At 42.2% G+C, this 17,538-nt stretch overlaps 1 protein-coding gene across 8 annotated transcripts in view; it reads right to left on the minus strand.

Moving 5' to 3' along the window:
• The window catches only part of rngtt (RNA guanylyltransferase and 5'-phosphatase), a 399,787-nt gene that overhangs the window by 49,526 nt on the left and 332,723 nt on the right, over positions 1-17,538 (minus strand). The window lies entirely within an intron of this gene.

A 17,538-nucleotide genomic window follows, 5' to 3' on the forward strand; every position in this document is an offset into this window, starting at 1 on the left:
ACATGGTTGACAGGAGGTGTTCAATGGCGAGAACTTGCGTTTAACTATGCTGAGGCAGCATAATTGTACTCTTCCTATCACAATTTTGAGTTTTCTTTCTCTTCTGACAAACTATGAGCATGTGACCTACTCCAACCACCTATCAGCGTCATATTTGAGTCAGCCACAAATGCAATATAAAAAAAGTTGACTCACCCGCCACTTTTACCTCCCTCCTTATGAAAACCCTTACCTATGTTTAGGGTGTCCCCAAAAGCTCCAATGGAAACTCATGGGAAACATGGTTGGATCTCAGTGAAACAGAGCATTAGTACTCACAAATAAAAGGACACAATGACGCCAACAAAATTATTAGCTCTAGCTGACATCTGATTGACAAATGCAGGTTCAAAGCAGTAGGAAAATGGCACTGGGTTGAGTGTGTTTTGGAGCCTAGTGTTATGAATTAAAATATAAGCTTCAAGGTTTGATTTTCACACTCTTACACAATCATGTAGGTGAGCCTTTAATTTTAGGTGGTTTAATAGTTTCTATACTTTTTATTCCTCATCACCAGCAATGCAGCCTCTAATTTTTTTCTTATAATGCAAGGAAACTTGTTTAAGCGTGTAGACGCTTTAAATTTTTTTGCATGTTTGTACACATGCAGTAACAAAGGGACCAATTTGTGTGTGGCCTGTACTGGAACTTTTGGGCTGCTGTGTAGTTTACAGGTATATCCTTTCCAAAAGATAGGTGCTCTAAGTACCTTTATTTTTTTTAAAAGACTTGCTATCAAGCATAGAACCCTGTAGCAGTTAATGAATTTATTACGCAATCAGTCGTGATCCTTTACATGCTTTCCCCATTATCCTTATGGCCATTGATAACTCAAAGGGCATGCAGATTTGGATTCTGCAGATTGAAACGTAATGGAATTGGTTAGGCACTATGCACTAATTTTTCATTAAGGGTTTTGATTAACTGCAACAAAATTAGGGTTTCACTGATATGCCGATTGTAAAACAATACCATGAATTAATTTTTTTTAATACAATTCGGTGCTTTACAAAAACATCGGTATTATTCCATAAGCATCAAACTATAAAAACAAATGGGTATTAGCACCAGATACAGTACAATGAGAATGTTTAATACATTTTAAATTAGATTATCAGTATACCATCCTTCCCAAATTATTTGTTTAAAAGTTAGGCTGTAATCAGATATTATAAGTCTCATCTGTCCTGCACTATATGCATTCTATACCCAAGAGAACAAGTAGTAGACTGAATAGCTACAAAGCAGGAGTAACAGTGGGCTCCATAACATTGTACTCTACACTCTATATTTGGAGCACTGTGTCCCTACTGAATGCATTGAATATTCCAGGCCAAAATACCTGTCAACTGATGTTGGAGACTTAAAAGTCTATAACATGAAAAACTACGGAACAAGGTCATAAACTAGAGACAGCTTTTCCGGTCAGGGTTCCAACCCAGCTAAGGTGGTGCCATATTAGACAATTGTAAGTGGCAAAATATGAGGGAAAATCAATCCCGAATAAGAAGCATGCATAAACATAAAAATTACTTTTATCTTTACATTTCCTTCTTGCTGCAGACAGAAATTTTCCCTAGCCCACTGAAAAGCTTGGAATGGATCAACGTAATCTGCCACTGCACTTTCATTGAATAATCTGGAAATAGGTTAATTTGTGCATTGAATGGAATAGAATTCTAGAGTATAGAATCATAGAATGTTTACAGCACAGGAGGAGACCATTCGACTAGTCAAGCCCATGCCAACCTGAGAGCAATTTAGCTAGTCTTGTTACTCCAAAAAAACCCCAAACCATCAGCTTCAAAATAAAAGGCTCAAATTAGAACATACTGTATGATGTTCTCACTCACTGGAAGTTTTATTATTGGCCATATAAACTACTGGTCGGGGTCTACGTTGGTACCAATGATTAAGGTCGGAAAGGGGATGAGGTCCTGAAAGTAGACTTTAGGGAGTTAGGGAGGAAATTGAAAAGCAGGGCTGCTAAAGCAGTAATCTCAGGATCAGTCCCACGTGCGAGTATAGGAGAATTGAGTGAATAAACACATGGCTGGAAAGCTAGTGTAGGAGAGAGGGCATCGGATTTTTGAGGCATTGGGACCAGTTCTGGGGAACATGGAACCTGTACGTGCCGGACAGACTACACCTGAACAGAACTGGGACGAATATCTTCGCTGCGATATTTGCTAGTGCTGTTGGGTGGGGTTTAAACTAAATTGGCAGGGGGGTGGAAACCTGAGGGCAAATTCAGAGCAGGGAACGAGAGATGAAGAATTAGTGAGTGTCTCTGAAAGACAGAAGCAGCACAGGTTAAAAAGCGTACAGCACAGGAATTAAAGCAGTGCTAAAAGGTATATATGTAAATGCAAGGAGTATAGCGTATAAAGCCGATGAGCTGAGGCCACACAGACACATGGCAACATGATATCATTGCTATAAGGGAAACTTGGCCTAAGGAGGGACAGAAATGGCAGCTCAATATCCCTGAATGTAGAGCTTTCAGGCAGGATAAGGAGGGGGATAAAAAAGGTGGGGTTGTAGCATCATTGGTTAAAAAATAGCTGTGAGGAAGGATTATCTACCAAATGAAGCATCAAATAAGGCCATGTGGGTTGAGCTCAGAAATTCTACAAAAAGGGCAGACACACTGCTAGGAATGTACTATAGCCCCCCAAATAAAGGAAGGGAGTTAGAAGAACAAATACGTAGACAGGTTTCTGAGTGCAAAAACAATAGGGCAGTAATCATTGAGGACTTCAACTACCCTAATATCAACTGGGATATGAACAGTGTGAAAGGCACAGCGGACATATAATTCATGAACTGCATTCAAGAGAGCTTTTTTTAGCCAGCATGTAACAAGCCCAACAAGTAGGGAGCAATTCTAAATTTAGTCTTAGGAAACGGAGCTGGGCAAGTGCATGAAGTAACGGTGAGCAACCATTTTGGAGATAGTGACCATAATATGGTTAGATTTAGCATCAATATGGAAAAAGACAAAGATAGCACAGGAGTAAAAGTTCTAAATTGGGGGAAGACAAATTTTACAAAGTTGAGAGGTGAGCTGGTGAGTGTGGACTGGACACAGCTATTAGAAGGAAAAACTGTGTCAAATCAATGGGGGGCATTCTACAGGCATAGTGTAGAGATGTCCCCACAAAGAAAAAGGGTGGTACTGCCAAATCTAGAGCCCCTTAGTTATCCAGAAGTATACAAGTCAAGATGAAGCAGAAAAACAAAGTTTATGACAGTCACAAAAGACTGTAGAAAGCCTAGAGGAGTACAGAAAGTACATGGGTGGTGAAGTAAAAATGGAAGTTCGGAAAGCAAAGAGAGGATGCGACAAAAACATTGGCAGGTAAAATCAAAGAAAATCCTAAGATGTTTTATCAGTACTTTAAGAGCAAGAGAATAAATAAGGAAAAGGTAGGGCCTATCAGAGATATACTTGGTAATTTATGGGTTGATGCAGAAGATGTAGGCAGGATTCTCAATGAGTACTTTGTCTCTGTCTTCACTAAGGAGAAGGATGCTGGAGTGTGAAATATTAGATACAATAAGCATAGTGAGAGAGGGAGTACTGGAGGGACTGGCATCCTTGAAGGTGGATAAATCACCAGGGCCAGGTGGATTGTATTCCAGGCTGTTGAAGTTGAAGAGAGGGAATAGCTGATACTCTTGAGGATCATTTTCCAATCCTCACTAGATACAGGTGAGGTCCCAGAGGATAGGAGGTATCACAATACCTTTACAGTACAAAAGGAGGCCATTTGGCCCATCGAGTCTGCACTGGCTCTCTGAAAGAGCATTCCACCCTAGTCCCACTCCCTTGCCTTATCCCCGTAACATTGCACATTCTGTCTTTTCAGGTAGCAATCCAATTCCCTTTTGAATACCTCCATCGAACCTGCCCCCACCATCCTTTCAGGAAGCTTGTTCCAGATTCTAACCATCCTCTGGGTGAAAAATTTTTTCCACACATCACACTTACTTCATTTGTAACAGTCTAAATGGTTGCACATCTTTTCCTTTTTTGGTAGTTTGTTTCATCTTAATTTTTTCCATGAGGAGACAATGACCTGAATTTGTATCCACACTGGGACACACTTGAATGTTCTTTATACTGTTTCTAAAACATTGCTTCACCACCACATAATCTATTTGATTTCTGTAACCATCGCTTGGACTTTTCCAAGTGTACGGTCTTCTTTTTGGTTGCTTAAAGATTATGTTTGCTACCAACAAATTAGTTTCTTGACAAAACTGTAAGAGTTTCCCTCCTCTTTCATTTCTCGATCCAAGGCCATATTGACCGACACACATTCCTGATTTTCCTTCACTGACTTTAGCGTTTAAGTCGCCCATTACAATTACCACATTAGTTGATTTGACGTGATCATAACAATTCAGGATGTCACCATAAAAAATGTCATACATCAAGTAAAATCTAGAAGCTTAAAACATGGATTGAGTATGAGCACCAAAAAGACAAAACAATGGTAGTCAGAAGGAATAAGTTAGAAGAAACTAGAGTAAAGACTGAAGTGGATGGTGTGACACAGTGGATAAGTTTGCCGACTTCGGATAAACGATAACCCAAGATGGTGGTTGCGATGCCAATTCAGGAGGAGGAAAAGGAATGCCTGAAGTAATTTCATGAAGATGAAGGATGCGTTAACAATAAGAAAACTCAAGCTTGTAACAAGGCAAAAAACTCATAAGACACTACATTCTGTCCATTTTTCTGTCTGCCTCAGAAACTTGGACAATAAATAAAGATCTGTGGAAGAAAGCAGAGGCCTTTGAAATGTGGATGCTAAGACGTATGCTTAAAATTCCATTTGCAGACCATAAGTTAAATGAAGAGGTGCTTGAAATTACAAGAGCAAAAGTAACTCTTAAGAAGTGACATCCAGAAAAGAACTTCGGCCATTTGATCAGAGCTGAAAAGCTACAGCGATGTCTTCTAGAGGGTGAAGTGGAGGGCAGAAGACCTAAGCATAATTGGTTGGCGGACGTCACAGAGCAGTTTCAGACAAGCCACAGTGGATTTGCGAGATTGGTGCAAGATAGCCAAGCATGACATACCGTGATAGCAGATCTCCTGGTAGGAGTAGCTACAAGTGGGACAGGAAGATATAGCTCAGTTGGCCTCTATGGGAAAATTCGAAATGTTCAGCATTTTAGCTACCCATAATCAAAAGCATAGCCATTTCCACTAATCTGCAAACATTGTACCATTATTTAAAAAGGGTGTGAGGGATAGGCCAGAAAATTATAGGCCAGCCAGTCTGACTTCAGTGGTGGGCAAATTATTGGAACAATCTTGAGAGGCAGGATAAATTGTCACTTAGAAAGGCACGGATTGATCAGGGATAGTCAGCATGGTTGTGTTAGGGGAAGATCATGTCTTACTAACATAATAGGATATTTTTTGAGCAATTAACAAGGAGGGTTGATGAGGGTAGTAAGTAGATGTTGTCTATGTGGATTTCAGTAAGGCATTTGACAAGGTCATACGTGGCAGACTGGTCAGGAAAGTGAGATCTCATGGGATACAGGGGAAGGAGGCAGGTTGGATCCGAAATTGGCTCAGTGACAGGAAACAAAGGGTAATGGTTGATGGGTGTTTTTGCAAATGGAAAACTGTTTCCAATGGTGTTCCACAGGGCTCAGTGTTGGGGCCCTTGCTGTTTGTTGTATATATTAATGATTTAGACTTAAATGTGGGAGGCATGATTGAGAGTCAGGTGACTCAAAAATTGGCCATGTAGTTGATAGTGAAGAGGATAGCTATTGTCTCCAGAATGATATCAACGGTATGGTTGAGTGGGTGGAAAAATGGCAAATGGAATTCAAATTGGAAAAATGTGAGATAATGCATTTGGGAGGGCTAACAAAGCAAGGAAATACTCAACAGAAGCTATTGAGAGGGGTTGAGGAAGTGAGAGAACTTGGAGTGCATGTCCACAGGTCCTTGAAGGTGGCAGGACAGGTGGGTAAGGTGGTAAAGAAAGCATATGGAATGCTTTACTTTATTGGGCGAGGTATTGAATACTAAAGTAGGGATGTAATGATGGGACTGTATAAAATGCTGGTTAGGCCACAGCTGGAATTTTGTGTACTGTTCTGGTCACCATATTGCAGGAAGGACATAATTGGTCTGGAGACAGTACAGAAGAGATTTACAATAATGTTGCCAGGGCTTGAAAATTGCAGATTTGAAGAGAGATTGGATAGGCTAGTGTTGTTTTCCTTAGAAAGAGGTGGCTAAATGATGACCTAATTGAGGTGTACAAAATTATGAGCAGCCTAGATTGGGTAGACAGGAAAGACTTGTTTCCCCTAGCTGAGGGGTCAATTACCAGAGGGCATTGATTAAAGGTGATTGGTAGAAGAATTATAGGGGACACCATGAAAAATCTTTTCATCCGGAGGGTGGTGGGCATCTGGAATTCACTACCTAAGTTGGTGGTTGAGGCTGAAACGCGCAACTCATTTAAAAGGAACTTGGATCTGCATCTGAAGTGCTGTAACCTGCAAGGCTACAGACCAGGTGCTGGAAAGTGGGATTAAAATGAGCAGCTAGTTTCCTTTTTCTCTTTTTGGCCAGCGCAGACGCAATGGGCTGAATGGCCTCTTTCTGTACCATAACTTTTCTATGGTTCCAGGTACAGCATTTAATTTATAAATTATAAATATATTAGCGAATTTAATTTACCGTTGCAAGAATCGCATGGAACTGAAAGACAGGATGGTCAATTTTGAGCTGGGCAAATTCAAGTCTGATGACAGTCAGGAAATGGTGCTCTCATTCATGACACGTCATGAACATATGTTTGTTTAATGACGAATCATTCACTAACACGGAAGCTACCATAAATAACTTCAAAAGCCACCATAAATAACTTCAGTTTTCACATCATGAACTTTAGGGCAAATTAAGCTATTTGTAGAAACAGAAGATATATGAACTGCTGTTGGGTATAATAGTTAATGTGGAGTCTGATCCTTCAAAAGTCCATTATTAAATATTAACAAAATGGGACATTCCCTGTTTTAGCTCTTGCAGAGGGGAAATGAAATATGTACATCAAGACTGGACAAACCTTCATCTAAAGGTTTAGGACAACTCTGGACATGAAAAACTCCTTTCCATTTATTGTTCCCAGCTTCCTGTGCTAATTACCTTTTCAATCGCTCCTTCACAAGTACAAGATCCACCACAACATGATTTTACAGAGAGTAAATCTTTTTAGATGAGGTAGTCACAAGTTCAATTTCCAGTCGGAATCCATGTGTGAGCCACAGTTTCTGTGCCGGATGTAAAACAATTATCGCTATCCTGGCTTTTCCTTTTATCTATAATACTGTGGTTTGTTTGGTACATATTATATGCGGATTTGTGGGTGAGCAAATCTATTTTAAAGTAGTTGAATGCTGGAATTGCCATAAGGATTACCCTTAAAACAGTTCTTCATATTATTTCCTTTTGAATATCTAAATCCCAACACTAGAGGCACATGCTTTCTGATCAAATTCTGCTATTGAATTTTGTTTGGCTTATTCACAATGGCATAATAAACTGTCATACACAGAACAATTCATTTTCAGGAAGTCCACCACTTTGTGTGTTTGCTTCAAGCTGAATCAATCCTTTGAGCATGAAACTAACTGATGTGCTTCAAGTTGCTAGGATGTTGGGTTCCTGGTGTAAAAGGTCACAGCAGAACATTAATCTGAACAAAATGCACAACAAACAAACAGTGCCCACCTTGTTACCTCTAAGCTCAACTATTTCACGGTCTTCCATTTTTCATCCTCCCTAAACTTGGGCTGATCGGTAGTTCGGCTGTCCATGTTATAACTCACGCTAAGTCCTGTTCACCCATCATCCCTGCGCACGCTGGCTTGGCTCCCAGCCCTGCAAAGTCACCATGAAGAAGTTCTCATCTTTGAGTTCAAATCACTCCATGGCCTCATCCTTTCCTATCGCTACCCTCCACCAGCCCTATAACCCTCAAAAGTCTCAGTGCTCCTCCAATTCTGGCCTCTTGCCCATTCTTAAGTTTCATCACTCCACCACTGACAGTTATGCTTTCAGCTGTCAAGGCCAAAGCTCTGGAATTCCATCTCTAAATAACTTCTCCTTTCTACCCCTCTCTACTCCTTTAAGTCACTCTGTAAAACCTTCCTCTGTGACCAAGCTTTTGGTCAACTGTATTAATATTTCTTCGTATGGCTCGGTGGTCAAGGCACTATAACAATGAAAGCCATTGCTGTAGTCAGCAGGTTCCAGTGGAATGAACTCAATTCCATGATTCATATTGTACACAATTTCATTTTAATCTGTTGCCAAATTAAGTCATAGTGATGACAATAATACTATTTCTGTTCATCCCTCAAAGAAACAAAATAAAATTCACACAATGCAAATATCCAATATATATTAAATCCATTGCAGACACAGATCAATTTAACATTTCATCCAGAAGGCAGCACTTCCAAAAATACAATACACCCTCTGTACTGCTCTAAACAGTCAAGCCTAGATGATGCAGTCAAGTCCTGGACTAAGGTGACATGGTAAAGGTGAAGACAAGAAAAATCCGCAAACATCAAAAGACTCCCAAATTTATTAATGCCAACAATAAAGGGGTACTCAACGCTGAAATTGAGAAACACAAACTGGCAAAACATCGATCAAATGCTTTTCTTCCTGGGCTTTTAATGGTGCTGCATTATACGAACGCTATTAGCACATCACAGGTTATGGATTGTTAGCATCCAATAAAACTAAAATGATCTGCCTTCAAATGTCCGCAGACATTAAGAGGCTAATTCAAAATGTACCATCAGCCACAGAATCATGATGTATTTTGCATAATATTGGTGAAGTATGAAACGCATTTATGACAGGTTTAGGTGAGGTAGACAAAGAAAGCAGTTCCTATTGGTTGATGGTATAAGGACTAGAGTATTTAGATTTAAGGTATTGTGCAAGAGATGCAGGGTGGATGTGAGAACAACTTTTTTATGCAGTGAGTGGTAGCGACTTGGAGCTCAATGCCTGTGAAGATGGTGGAAACAGAGACAATCAATGATTCGATAAGGAAACGGGATGAGCAGTTGAGAGAAATAAACTTGCAGGACTAGGTTGATAAAGCAGGAGAACAGGGCTAACTGGGTTGCCCTACAGAAAGCCGGCATAGGCTCAATGGGTGCCTTAATGACTCTAATATATTGGCAAGATCTAGCCAAAGGGCAACTAAAAGAACTAGTGATTTCAAATTGCAGTCTGATTTAGAAATATGTTCATGCCTTTGATTGTGTTAGTACATGGAGCTGCTACAAAGTTTTCTTCCTACAGGATGCATAGGTTTCAGGTATAATCCCAGCAGCAGTAATTCACAGAACTCTGGTGAACAAGACAGCCTACAAAACTAGCAAAAGCTGACTGACTGACAGAGATTAGTTCTAACCGAGAGCAGGATCAAACGCTTGGGGCAAGGGGGGACTTAAGGCTGGAGCACACCAAAAATACATCATGGACTGGGTGGCTTGGTGGGGGGGGTGCTATTTTAACTGCTCAGTTGCATTAAGATGCAAACTGGCTGCCAGTCCACCTTCTCTGTGTGTTATCTGACAGGAGTTCTAAGCCAGCTTTTTAAAGGGAGGTTACATTCACTGAATTAGAACACTTTAATGAGCCTTGTGCTGCACTCTGGATTTTTTTAAACACTAATCATATTTAATTCTAATTAATTTTAGCTTTTTTAAAAAATGGAAAGGTAAAATAAGGTGAAATTTGGATTTTCAACAGGTCCACAAGACTATCACTTTTTCAACTTATTTAAACAACCCATTTCCTACATGAATCCCCACCCAACCCTTTCAAAGAAATTCCCTTCCAGTCCTCTAAGTTCATACTGGCAATCCTCCCCCTGATAGGTGTGAAGAGTGACTTGTGATGGAATCCATAGTTTCAAAGCTCCTATTTCTATTTCTAATTGAAAAGAGAAACTGAAAAGGGAAACCAAGGAAGGAAACTGACTCTCCCAGTTTCTAAGGAAGCTAAGACTGATCTGCTTGAATTCCTATAAAAGGACACAGAAAACCCTCAGAGCTCAATGGATGATGATGATGATCCCAGTGGTACAGTACAGACAGGCTGGAGAATACAGAAGCTACATCCAGAAGCTGAGAATAGGCAAATATGCAACCGCTGCTGCTGTTTCTGTTAGTTAAAGATAACATTGGTGGAGCTACACAATCCAGACCAAATTGAGGAGGTTCTGCAAACATGTGCCATTTTTGGTTAAGGTCTCATGGAACTCAGGTTGATTGTACACTGTTGTCACCTAGGGGTCCCCAGAGGATTACAGGGTTTCTGGATTACCCGTCCAGTGACATGTCCACTACTCCACTGCCTCCCCCAGTGTCAGTGATGACATCTAATTATAGCAAACAATCCTACATCAGGCACAGTACAATCAGATCCAGAGTAAAGTCTCTCCAAGTATGCCTCAATAATTAGCTTATTTCTAACCAAAAGTACATTCGCACTGTACCTGCAATTTTATTTTTCATATCAGCTATTTAACGGATATATAAGTGAGATCGCAGTTTGGTGCTAATTGCCAACTATTTATAGGCAGGCTTGCGCTGTTGCCTTTGTCCCCCTCAAAACTGTTCAAGTTCATTTCACTTAAAATCTATACAGCAGGTAGACAGGGCACTATCTTTCCTTTAATCTAGTTTAACTAGGTATTCTGCAACGATTGACTTGCCTCCTGTCTCTCCCAAGCCCCGCCGCCATTTAAAAGGCACAGTCTGGAGTGCAAAGGAATCCTCTCCACTCACCTTCAGTGCAGCTCCAACAACACCTAAAAAGCTCAATACCATCTGGAACAAAGCAGCCAGCTTGAGTGGGACCCCATCCACCATCTACAACATTCATCCCCTCCACCACTGGTACCGTGGTTGCAACGTGTGCTATCCACAGGCTCATCAAGACTCCTTTGACAGCACTTCCCAAACCTGCGAGCTCCACCATCTAAATGGGCAAGGGCAAGGGCAGCAGGCACATGGGAATACCACCGCACATGGAAATACCACCACCTGCAATTTCCCTTCAAAGTCACAGACCATCCTGATTTTGTTGTCACTGGGTCAAAATCCTGGAAGTAACCCCCTAATACCACTGTGGAGTACCAACACCTTCTCAAAGGCAATTAGGGATGGTCAATAAAAGTGTGTGTAGAAGTATTTTCTAACATCACTCCTGAAAGGCCTAACTCTATAAATCTTTACACCCCTCGCCTTCAACACCCGAAGCACAAAAATTGTTTTTTTGTATGTACCTTATCAGTTGCCCTTACTGTCTTGAAACCTGTGATCTAATCATCCCTTAATCATCTAAATTCCACTAAATACAACTATAATTTATGTAATTCCTCTTTGAAAAGTAACCCTAAGAGTCCAGGTATTATTCTAGTAAATCCATGCTGTACGTCCTCCAAGGCCAATACCACCTGAACTATGCACAGTACTCCAAGTGTGAACTAACTCGGGCTTTATATATCTGTAGCATACTTCCAACTCTTATCATTCTAGTCCGCTGGATATAAAGGCCTACATTCCATTAGCCTTTTGGATTATTTTCGGTACCTGTTCATGGCATCTGTGGAGAGAGAAACAGGGTTAACGTTTCAGTTCTGTGAAAGGTCATTGATCCATAACTTCTGATCTCCAGGACATTGTACCTAGGGAGATGGGGGAGTACCGCAAAGATGCCCCAGAAGTTCCCACACAAGGACTGCATGGCAATTGCCCAGGAAGTTCAAACTTCTAACCTGCACTGGGAACCACCCGATACTCCGATTTAAATCACAACCTTTGGATAGTTGTGACTGACTTACAGAACAAGTTACCCAGAAAAAGTTAGAAGAATTAAAACTACTTCTAACTACTGGGTCATTATAGTGCTGACCGCCACCCACCACCACCCCCCTTTCTCTCGAACCGAAATCTCAATGGACCTCCCAACTATCCTTACCCCCACATCCCCCCATCTGTCTACCCGCACCCCCAATTATCCCCCCCACACTACCCTCCATACTACCCTCCCGAGATCCCTGACTATGCTCCCACCCCTTTGACTACACCCCAACTACCTTCCTGATGCCACACAGAATACTCCCTCCAATTACCCTCTCGATGCCACAAGGGGGACACAATCCTCCTCCCCCAACGCCACAAGGAACACCGCCCCCTCCTGACACCACACAGGACAGCCACCCCCAACCAAATACCCTCCCAATGCCACACGGGACACACCCCCCCCCCCCCCCCCCCCCCCCCCCACACACCACACAGTATAACCATCCCCCGATGCCACACGGACATCCTTCCCAACCCCTGACCACCCTCCCGATGCCACATGGGACCCCACCCCCCGACTAACCCTGTCAAGCCCCCCCATCCTGCTACCCAACTGACCTCCTACAGGACCCTTCATGGGACCCCACCCCTTGACCCTCCCTGGCTCCCCAATAACTGCACAGACAACTTGACCCACACCACAAACCATCCCTCCCACTGACCACCCCAACCTGCCCCCATCTAACCATGCTGTAAAAAAGGAGGCATATCTTCCTTTCTCCTGCATCCATAAACTTGAGCGTTACAATTCTCTGAAATATTTGCACTCCTCCACTTCTTGCCTCTTGAGCATCCCCAATTTTAATCTCTCCACCAATGGCAGCCTATCCTTCAGCTGTTGAGGCCCTTAGCTATAGAATTCTCTCTATAAATCTCTTTGCCTCTCTCCCTCTAATTCCTCTTTCAAGGTGCTCCTTAAAACCGACCTCTTTGACCAAACATCATCTGCTCTAATATTTCCTTACGTGGTTCACTGTCAAATTTTGTTCACTAATATCCCTGAGAAGCACCTTGGGATGTTTTACTATGTTAGAGGCACAATATAAATATAAGTTGTTGAAAGTGGGGGAAATGCTGAGAGGAAGAGAAAGTTTCACAAGTGATTCTTCTCCTGTCATCTGAGCTGACCAATCAACAAAATTACAAAACCAATAATAACACTTAAGTATCTCTACGCAACAGATTCAATTAAGACCTGCTAAATCTATGTCTTAGCTGTATTGGTAAAGTGCAACAAGGCAAAAGAAAGTAATTTACCATTAAACATAGCAGGAGCTCTGAAGGAATCTAAATAAAAATAAATTTGTTCTAATATGTGTTGATAGCAAACTAAAGTGAATTTGGCAGTGCAGAAGTAATTAACTTCACAAGTGTATTTTAACAAGCATTAATCAGTGTAACTTGGTGACTAATGAATGGGTTTTGTTCTGTAAAGCTCCATATAACACCACATAACACACTTAATAGTCAGTAAATATGACATTATAATTATGCTGGATCTGATATTGTTTGTTGCAGATTACTGCAATGATACTTAAATATATTTCTGTTAGAGGATAAGAACTGAAACTATTAAAATTGCAAAATTTGTGCTTTTATTAAAGAAAAATTCCTTTACCATTGTTATCACTGTCCTAATTTCAAACTCCTCTTGAACACCCACTTTGCTTGGTTGGCTAATATGCAACTGAACCTACGCTGACCCAGGGCCTTTCCCACAATAAAGCTTACAAGTTTTGACTGACAGCCATTTATAATTCCTGCTTTCAGAATAATTAATTCACAAGAGGTTCTCAGAAAACAGGCCTGTAACAATAAGGTTCAGAATGACAGCACGGTACTGACATTTAAGTGGATCCATAAATGAAACACAGCATAATTAAAAGGCTAGATATTATTTAATTAGCATACTGTTTCCAATGACCCATGACTGATCTGCAATAATGCAATAAATTTTATTTAACTTTACAACATTTATGGAACAGGCAGGTGTTAAATGCTAAATTAATGATGCCGTAAAAATAAAAACTATGTGCTTTTCCGAAAAGTCGACTCAAATTTCCATGGAATCTTCATTAAGAAGAATAAAGTCCATGTGAAAATTGGTATGGCAGATTATGGTCCGCTTCAAATATTCATTTTAAAACAAATTTTAAAATACTTTAAAAAAACAGATGGGGCACTATGGGAGCATTAATACCACAGGGCCGGTTGCACACATCAGAGAGAAAGGCAGTAATGCCAAAAGGTTAGATAAACATTGAAGGAACTGCGGAGACAAAGAATTCTGATGGGAAAGCTATGGAGAAAATATGGGGAGAAAGGGAGATTGGAAGAAGAAAGAGATTAAGGCATGAGGGAATAAGCACAATATTAAAGTTTGTGATGGGGTGGTGGCGGAGGTGGGAGGGTCAGGGGCAGCGGTCAGTAAAAGCTGAATGTAAAAAATCTTACCTACAGTTAAGACATGTTTGCATTGCAACCTCAATCACTGTAGTATCATTTATGTTTTTTTTCAAATAATCCAAGTGCCTCACAGCCAAATTCTCTGCTGTCTATACAATTAATTGCTGGACTTTTAAATCAATAATGGGCCAGCCAGAACACACAATGCACTACCAACAGAGCCTCTATTATTATAAGAGCTTACCATGCATTAGTGGAATGCTTGCCCCTTAATTCCACAGATGCTTCTGCCTATGCACCACAGTAAATATAATGCTACTTTAGGCTGGTGATATCTAGTTACGACCTGTCAGCTGAGCCTGCAGATATGATTATATTTCTACATCATTCAGTAATAAAAGGCCTAAATAAATATAAGTTGCTTTAATGTTACAACATTTTCCAAGAAGCTTTACAGGAGTGTCATGAAGCAAAATATGACACTGAGCCATGGAAGGAGATATCAGAGCAGAAGACCCAAAGACGTAGGTTTTAAGGAGCAACTTAAGGGGAAAAGAGAGGTTAAGAGGCAGAGGGGTTTAGAGAGAGAATTCCAGGGCTTATGTAGTTCAGGTAGCTGAAGCCACCATTAGTGCAGCAATTAAAATCTGGGATGCTCAAGAGGCCAGAATTAGAGTAGTGCAGGCATTTTGGAGGTTTGTGGGGTTGAAGGAGATTGCAGAGTTAGGGAGGGGCAAGGCTAGGGAGAGGTTTGAAAACAAGGATGAGAATTTTACAGTCAAGGCAATCCTTAACCAGGAGGCATAAGACCATAAGACGTAAGAGAAGTAGGCTATTCGGCTCATCAGGTCTGCTCCGCCATTCCTTTAGGTCATAGCTGGTCTGATAATCCTTAACTCCACTTTCCTGCCTTTTTCCCCTAACTCTTGATTCCCTTACTGATTAAAAATCTGTCTACCTCATCCTTGAATATACTTACCGACTCAGCCTCTATAGCCCTCTGTGGTAAAGAATTCCACAGACTGACTGCCCTCAGAGAAGAAATTCCTCCTCATCTGTCTTACTCTGAGATTATGCCCTCTAGTTCTAGACTCTCCCACAAGGGGAAACAACCTCTCAGCATCTATCCTGTCAAGCCCCCTAAGAATCTTATATGTTTCAATAAGGTTGCCTCTCATTCTTCTAAACTCCAATGAGTACAGGTCCAAACTACTCAACTTCTTCTCATAAGAAAATCCCTCCATACCCAGGATCAACCTAGTGAACCTTCTCAGGACTGCCTCCAATGCCAGTATATCTTTCCTTAGATAAGGGGACCAAAACTGTTCACAGTATTCTCGGTGTGGTCTAACTAGTGCCTTGTATAGTTTTAGAAAGACTTCCCTATTTTTATACTCCATTTCCTTTGAAATAAAGGCCAACATTCCATTTGCCTTACCTATTACCTGCTGAACTTGTATGCTAGCTTTTTGTGATTCATGCACGAGGGCTCTCAAATCCCTCTGTGCTGCAGCCTTTCTCCATTTAAATAATATTCAGCTCCTCTATTCTTCCCACTAAAATGCATAACCTCACATTTTCCCACATTATGGGCAGAATTTTCCGAGCCCGCTGTAGACGTGATAGATGGCGTGTGCGGAAAATAGATGGCGTGAAGGCAGGTCACGATTATCCACTCAGCCTGCTGATGGCGGGCCAGGTTTCCCGGAATCGGTCGGCGGGGAGCTAATTGTAATACATCAGCATATAATTAAAAGGTCATCCTGCAAGGCTGGATGGACCCCGCCGTATCGTCCGTCCACGTCAACGGGAAAGTATGCCAACATGTTTCACAACAGCACGCAGGTGACGTGCACTTGGCGGCCATCACTTTGGGGGAACTGAGGTGAGTGAGCAGCAGTGTTCTCCACAGCTCACCTGTTGTTTACAGGCCTCAAGGGGGGGGTGGGGTGGGGATGTGTGTTCGGGGGCAAGAAATGGCCAGCCTTTGAGGCCACTGTTGTTGTTGTTGGTGGTGGTGGTGATGTGGGGGGGGGGGGGGCGCACAGGGTGCGGGGAAGAGGTCAAATGCTGCCCTGCACAGACAATCAAGGTGGGGGTCAAGGTAAGCGAGAGAAGTGGCCATGCATTAGGGATACCTAGATAAATTGACCATGCCTCTGCAACTGAGACAGATCAGGTGCAGCCACAGTGATATGATTGGGGTTGGGCTCCTAGCCTGCTAGCCTGCCCACCCATGCAAGCATTGCAGAGGCACCAAAGGGCCACTCAGCACACTATATCTTACCCCCACTGGCAAAGATGTCAAGTCCGCCACCACTTAATTGGACCGCAAAGCAATTGCCTTACAAATGTTATACAATCTCCTTGCCGATGCTGGCAATGTAGCAGTCACTGCTGGAGATGGTCACAGCTCCTTGCAATCTCAGTAACCCAGTTTGGACCAGTCTCCCCCATGTCACAGGTTGACAGGGCAGCCATACAGTGCACTAATCTCTGGCCATCCAAGGGGTGACCTGCAATCTCTGGGAAGCGTTAAGTGGAGGTCGCACAGGGCCAGGAAAGGTGCTAAGTACAGCCATAATCACCACTTCTTTCCATCTCTTTGATGCTGCAGGAGGACCATGTCAGGATCATGGGTCCTGGTGACCTAGCTATATGCCTGGTGGCCTACAGAGACTGTAGAACACTGAAGAGAGAGCGGCTGAGGCTCCTGGCTGTGCAAAGACAGGAGCAGCAACCTCATCAAGAATGGTCAGCAGGGGTTCCTGCACACATTACCCAACAGCGACAGCGACAGCGAGCCATGGCTGGTTGGTGCCTAGCGACACCCAGGGTCTATAGACGCCGCCTGCCATTCCTGCAGATGACTGACAGCCAGTGTTGGCGACGACTGTACGTCTAGGGAACTGGTGGCTCACATCTGCTACTTACTGCATGACTTGGCACCAAGGGGACATGGAGGGCATCCACTGCCAGTGGCTGTGAAAGTGAATGTGGCACTCAACCTCTATGCTAGTGGCTCCTCTCAGAGCTCCACAGGTGACCTCTGTGGGATTTTCACAATCCGCCAATCACAAATGCATCCATGAGGTCATAGATGCCATCTTCTCCATGGCACACAACTTTGTGCATTTCGCCTGGGGC

This window comes from Carcharodon carcharias, chromosome 5 (genome assembly GCF_017639515.1).
Source record: "Carcharodon carcharias isolate sCarCar2 chromosome 5, sCarCar2.pri, whole genome shotgun sequence".
Lineage (NCBI taxonomy): Eukaryota > Metazoa > Chordata > Chondrichthyes > Lamniformes > Lamnidae > Carcharodon > Carcharodon carcharias.